Below are 6,652 nucleotides of genomic sequence, written 5' to 3' on the forward strand. Positions count from 1 at the left end.
CCGGGGCCCGCCCAGCGACCCTCCGCTCCCGACTGGCCAAGTTCCCAAAGGCGTGGAACTAACCACCTATTGCCGGTCGGGATGTCTGCATGGCGGCCGCCCTGGTGGGGGTGGGGTGGGGGGATCGGACATCGGGGGGGGGCCTTATAGGCGGCCGGGGAGTGCTTGTGCGCGGTTAGATGCTCTGGCGCGCGGGGGGGGGGGGGGGGGGGGGGTGGCGGGGGTCTAATTTCTGAGTCTGGCTCCGCAGTCCGAGTCTGCCATGGAGCTCGGCGCGGCCGCTGGAGGCCGCCGCCATACACATGCGCGGACTCCAAACCGGAAGTGCAGGCACCCATTTCCACAGCTAAAGCTGAAAGATTTACTCCAGGTCCCTGCTAGCCTGCAGAGCATTGAATTAGCTGTACATTTTTTGCAGAAATCATAGAGAATCATAGAATTTACAGTGCAGAAGGAGACCATTCGGCCCATCAGAACTGCACCGGCCCTTGCAAAGATTACCCTACTCAAGCCCATATATCTACCCTGTGATGAACGGTATTTACCTTTAATACCTTGCCCCTTTAAGAGGCTTGGAACCCTGGGGGACTCCGCCTCTGGCTACGCCCCCAGGAAACAGTATATAGGAAAAGGCTCCATGTGGCAAGCACACTTCTCTCAAATGCTGTCCTGTTCTCTGTATATTAAAGCCTTTGATTACCGACCTCGCTCTTGCGTCATAATTGAGAGTGCCTCATACCCTATCCCCATAAACCAGCAACCCCTACTTAACCTTTTAGGACACGAAGGGCAATTTATCATGGCCAATCCACCTAGCCTGCACATCTTTGGACTGTGGGAGGAAACCAGAGCACCAAGAGGAAACCCACGCAGACACGGTGAGAACATGCTGACTTCGCTCAGACAGTGACCCAGCTGGGAATCAAACCTGGGACCCTGGAGCTGTGAAGCAATTGTGCTAACCGCTATTCTACCGTGCTGCCCTGAATCTCTGGAGTAAAATGCCAGCGTGGGGATATAGTCACATATTGGGAGAATCCAGCCCAGTCACTCAGTAATACTCCCTCAGTGATGCACTGGAGTTTCAGCCAAGTTTGTTGTGCTTTAATATGGCACATACTAATGAAGGAAGACTGTGCTATCGTGGGCCTCAGGAATGCACCAGAGGAAGATTAACTGATATGTTCAGACCCTGGAGCTAAAATTCATTTTTGACAGCATTTCATGACTCCAGTCCATGAAACTGTCCTGTTTATAATATGGTTTCTTCAGCCAATGGGAATTAAACATCTCACAGCTGCAGGCAGGAACGTTAGGCTGTTCTTTGCCTTCCAAATTTTTACCATTCTCTGAGCCTCATTTTCATTTATTTCAGTTGTGTTCATCTTGAATTGAAATTCTTGAAAATTAAAATCACTTATTGTCACAAGTAGGCTTCAAATGAAGTTACTGTGAAAGGCCCCTAGTCGCCACATTCCGACGCCTGGTACAGGAATTGAACCGTGCTGCTGGCCTGCCTTGGTCTGCTTCAAAAGCCAGCGATTTAGCCCAGTGCGCTAAACCAGCTTGCCTTGCTTGGTTGAAATGCTGCTTATACATTAAAAGCACAGTCTGCAAATGAGGCACGGAGGCACCGGATACTTGCTGGACATTATATGCTGCTGCATGCATTTCTTCAATTATATTTTATATAAAGAACAGGGGCGGCATGGTAGCACAGTGGTTAGCACAGTTGTTTGATAGTGCCAGGGACCCAGGTTCAATTCCCGGCTTTGGTCACTGTCCGTGCGGAGTCCATACGTTCACCCCATGCCAGGGCATCACGGTGATGTAGTGGGTTAGCACTGCTGCCTCACGGCACCGAGGTCCCAGGTTTGATCCCTGCTCTGGGTCACTGTCCTTGTGGAGTTTGCACATTCTCCACTTGTTTGTGTGGGTTTCACCCCCACAACCTAAAAGATGTACAGGCTAGGTGGATTGGCCACGCTAAATTGCCCCTTAATAGGGAAAAATAAAGTCCTCCCTGTGTCAGCACAAGTTTCTTCCGGATACTCCGGTTTTCTCCTGCAAGTCCTGAAAGACGTGCTGTTAGGTGAGTCGGACGTTCTGAATTCTCCCTCCGTATCCCCAAACAGGTGCCGGAATATGACTTTTCACAGTAATTTCATTGCAGTGTTACTATAAGTCTACTTGTGACAATAAGGAAGATAATAGCAGAAATCTTGATCTCAGTTAAGTACATCGAAACAGTGAATGATGGCAGAATAACTGTGTAAGAGCAGAAGGCAGGTGTGCTGGAATGCCAGAAAAGATGGATTCCATTTGTTCCCAGTTGGCTACATTTCTGATGGTTAGAATTATAAATAGGAGCTGTTTATACAGTTATGTGAATTCAGCTCCAACTTGTCATCAATATATTTTGTGTGTTATCCAAACGTTCCCTCCTCCATTCCATGTCAATTTGCATTGAATTCTATGCCATTATAGAAGGGGAAAACAAATGCTTCACACTGAACCTGCAATTGTCCTGTACTGCATACCATCCAAAAATGTAATTTAAGGGCAGCATGGCGGTGCAAGTGTGAGCACGGCTGCCTCACGGCGCCCAGGTCCCAGGTTCGATCCCGGCTCTGGATTGCTGATGTGTGGAGTTTGCACATTCTCCCCGTGTTTGCGTGGGTTTCACCCCCACAATCCAAAAGATGTGCAGGATAGGTGGATTGGCCACACTAAATTGTCTCTTAATTGGGAAAAATGAATTGGATACTCTAAAAAAATGTTTTAAATGTAATTTAAGTTGCAAACTTTGGATGTTTCTACCAGGGTTACATGAATAGTTATTCTAACTTCTTGCTATCTTTTATAAAGATCCAGGCTGACCACCACCCCCGCTCCCACCCTGCCAACCTTCGATGACCCTATCATGGGATCCCCCCAACCCACTTGGCACTACTCACCTCCCACCCCGTGGGCCGGACTCCCACCCCCCCGACCTGACTCCACACCCACCAAGCTCGATCCCTATCCCGCACTCCTCGCCGTGGTCCAACTAAACCCCCCCCCCCCAACCCCACACACACACACACAAGGTCTGATCCCTTTCCATTGAAGCCAACAGACTGCAGATTTGTTATTCCCCACTCCTGGCCAAGACCAATTCCATCCCTGGCGGTTTGCAATGATAACTGGTTCAGCATCAGCCCAGTGTTGAATTTGTTTGGCATATGAGTGAGAGGACTGTTTCATGTTAGATATGAGACATATTCTCAGAGGAGATTGATGCTCTCCCTGTGCATGAGGAGAACAGTGGCACTATATTTAGCGATGATGAAGTGAATCATTCAGTAGTTGTTCTCATAATCATGCCTGTATTCTTAATTTTGTTGACCGGTGAGATGTTAATTAAAGAACAGCTGCACATTTTCTGACAAGATAAGGGATTATCTCATGTAATAAATACTGACATCTGATTTTTTGGTAGTGACAACATGTCTTATATTTGTAAGTGTCGGCTCGTTGTCTACGACAACACCATGTTGGCTTTCTCATGTAAATTATGTCTGGCTGCATGATGTGTTTGCAAAAGAAATATTTCTGCCTGGTTTCCAATCCACTTGCAAAGGAGCCGAACGGGCCATATTCACACTTAATAACTTCAAAAAAGACGCAAGGTGTTTTATTCACACCAATTGGTTCTGCGATGAACAATACAATAGTCATAGGTAAGATAGCTGCTTTTGGCTCTTGTGTGCCACATCCAGCACGGTTCTCCCACTGAACACAAATGAGAATGTAGGAGAAATGAATGGACCACCACAGGTTATAGAACTTCCTTTTAGTACTGGTCTTCAAGATGCTTGTAAGCAATTACAAAGTACCAAAGTCGGGGGGGGGGGGGGGGGGGGGGGGGGGAGATTCCTACATTTTAAGTCCTGCTGTCCAATCGCATGCCAGGTGAGTGGTCGGGATGTTAACCACACCAATGGACAGCTGCAATTTTAAATCGCGGGCAACAAGGACACTCACCTCCAGTTAACAAAGTCCTCTTTAAATATGCAAATAGAGCACTGATGATGCCTCATTCCTGGAGTTAAAAAAGAGCCTGCAGCTTTTAGCACTTTGCTGCCTAATCAGGGGAAGTGACCTATGTGACAGGGAAATGGGGCAGAAGCTATCTGCATCAGTTTTTCCTCCTCAAAATCATTCCCCTTCCCCACCCAGCCCTCAAAACCATGACCTATTTTGGACTTTTCTATGATTCCTGCAACGTTACCTTACTTGAATATATTAGATCCAATGGCACGAGCTCGGAGTTGCTTGGTTTTCTGCTTTCAAAGCACAGGGGGTAATGTAGAATGAGAATGATAACCATGATGTGGAGATGCCAGCGTTGGACTGGGGTGAGCACAGAAAGAAGTCTTACAACACCAGGTTAAAGTCCAACAGGTTTGTTTCAAATCACTAGCTTTCGGAGCACAGCTTCTTCCTCAGGTGAATGAAGAGGTATGTACATACCCCGTCATTCACCTGAGGAAGGAGCAGTGCTCCGAAAGCTAGTGATTTGAAACAAACCTGTTGGACTTTAACCTGGTGTTGTAAGACTTCTTAGTGAGAATGATAAGACACAGTAGTTGTCGGGATCAGATGAGACAGGCAATGAGGCCTCCCAGGGCCACCTACTCAAAGCCCAACCACCCACAAGTCCCAATCACCTGGGAGAGCCCCACTAAGTGCCAGGACACCTGGCCCATATTTGTGGAGACCAGTACTAACTAGCACTCACATAGTGTCTCTAAGGTGTGATGGTAAGATCCCATTGCTTGGGTAACTCCAGTGAGTGCACATTGAAGTGTGCCTTACTGCACACTTTAATATGCAAATTTAGGTCTCGCCCCTGCATAAGTGATGATCTCACACTCCATAGAATATGCAAGAAACACCAGGAATTTATTGAGGAGCTGTGTACTGGAGGTGTGTTTAGTGTCACCTATTGCCACAGTCATTTGCTGTCCCTAGTATCCTCAATGTAATAATAATAATCACTTTTGTCACAAGTAGGCTTCAATGAAGTTACTGTGAAAAGCCCCTAGTCGCCACATTCCGGCGCCTATTCGGGGAGGCCAGTACGGGAATTGAACCCGCGCTGCTGGCATTGATCTGCATTACAAGCCAACTGGTTAGCCCAGTGTGGTTATTAATTTATGTGGTTATTAATATATCATCTCACCCCGCTCTCATGGTACAGGCTCATTTCAGGCAGCACACAATGACTAATAGAGTGAACTGAATTGGCTGGATATTTATATCTATGATGTTGGGGATTTTGACGAAGGCTTTTCAGCAAAATCATCATTTTGTCGTTTGCACTCACATTAGGGGTCCACCATGGCTAAAAATGGGGATGTTTATTGAGTCGTCTCCCATTCCTGTTGATTGCCCAGTTGGCTTTGCCCGGAACCATTTGTTGTTGAGATAAGGTTGTTCTGTATACTGACCTGTACCCAGGATTTTCAGGCACCGTAGTTTTTGGCAGGGCAGGACAATCCCAGTGGCAGGTGTGGCCAGACAATCCCGTCCTTTATTTCAGTCCTGTCAAATCCCGCACAGTGTTATGGATGAAAGTCCTTTCGGCCTGTTGACTGTAGGACTGTAGGAAATGAGCATCAATCTCAGACATCTAGTTCATGTTTTGTTATGCTCGACGTAGCATAAGCTGCTTCCTTGATGTGCACTCTGACAAAGGAAGGTTCAGACGTGGAGATAGCTTCAACACGTTTATTTAAACTATTAACAATTCTCCTACTTGGATTCGACTCTACTGTTAATCCTGCTATAGCCACTCAGACTGACGAACCAGTCTGCTACAATCCACGTGGTGGGTGTGATGTTCAACAATCAACCCTGTGTCTGTACACACTGAGTGTCTTCACTGGAAAGAGGAAGATCATGTGTGGTGTGTCCTTTTTATATGGGTTGGTGTAATGCCCTCCTGTGGTGATGTCACCTCTGTGTGTATTGTGAATGCCCATTGGTCGTGTCCTATCTAACTGACCTATTGGTTGACTGTCTGTGTGTCATGTCTTTGGTGCTCCCTCTAGTGTCTAGCTAGTCCACGTGTATTTACATTAACCCCTTGTGTATTATCACCACAGTTCAGACACTGATTAATAATCTCACAGGGAAGGGTCACAGGATGTCTGCTATGGGAAATGAAACTGTAGCCACACTGGTACAATAGTGGGTGCTGCAATGGGTGCTCTCCAATACAGAGGGAGTTTTTCTTTGTTTCTGGCTTTGCTGCACCTGGCAGCACTTAACGTTGATGGCAGGTGGGTGTGGGGAGGGGCTGAAATTGGCCTTCAACTATTGTGCGAATTGGGGAGTTGTGAATCTTCATGTTAATGACAAAGTAATGTCAGCTGCGGTGTAATCCAGGCTGTTGATTCGCGAACACCTGTTTTCTACTATCACAGGTGACTGATTTCACTGTAGGGTTGCTAAATTGATGTGCTCCTACCTTGAGCACAGAGGTGCCAGCGCCAACCCCCATTGCAGTCAAGTCCACTGTTTCATCTTCCCAGTGACATCTTTGAGAATTTGTTTATCATCAGTGGAACCACTTCAAACACATTTGTTATGGCACAACATAAAA

General features: G+C 46.9%; 1 long non-coding RNA gene across 1 annotated transcript in view; it reads right to left on the bottom strand.

Moving 5' to 3' along the window:
• Positions 1 to 706, bottom strand: part of LOC119966847 — a 64,434-nt gene extending 63,728 nt beyond the window's left edge. Inside the window, exon 1 of the long non-coding RNA XR_005460859.1 lies at positions 546 to 706. This is a non-coding gene — a long non-coding RNA (uncharacterized LOC119966847). The remainder of the gene's footprint in view (positions 1 to 545) is intronic.
• Positions 707 to 6,652: the final 5,946 nt, after the last annotated feature.

The sequence above is a fragment of the Scyliorhinus canicula genome, chromosome 6, assembly GCF_902713615.1.
Source record: "Scyliorhinus canicula chromosome 6, sScyCan1.1, whole genome shotgun sequence".
NCBI lineage: Eukaryota > Metazoa > Chordata > Chondrichthyes > Carcharhiniformes > Scyliorhinidae > Scyliorhinus > Scyliorhinus canicula.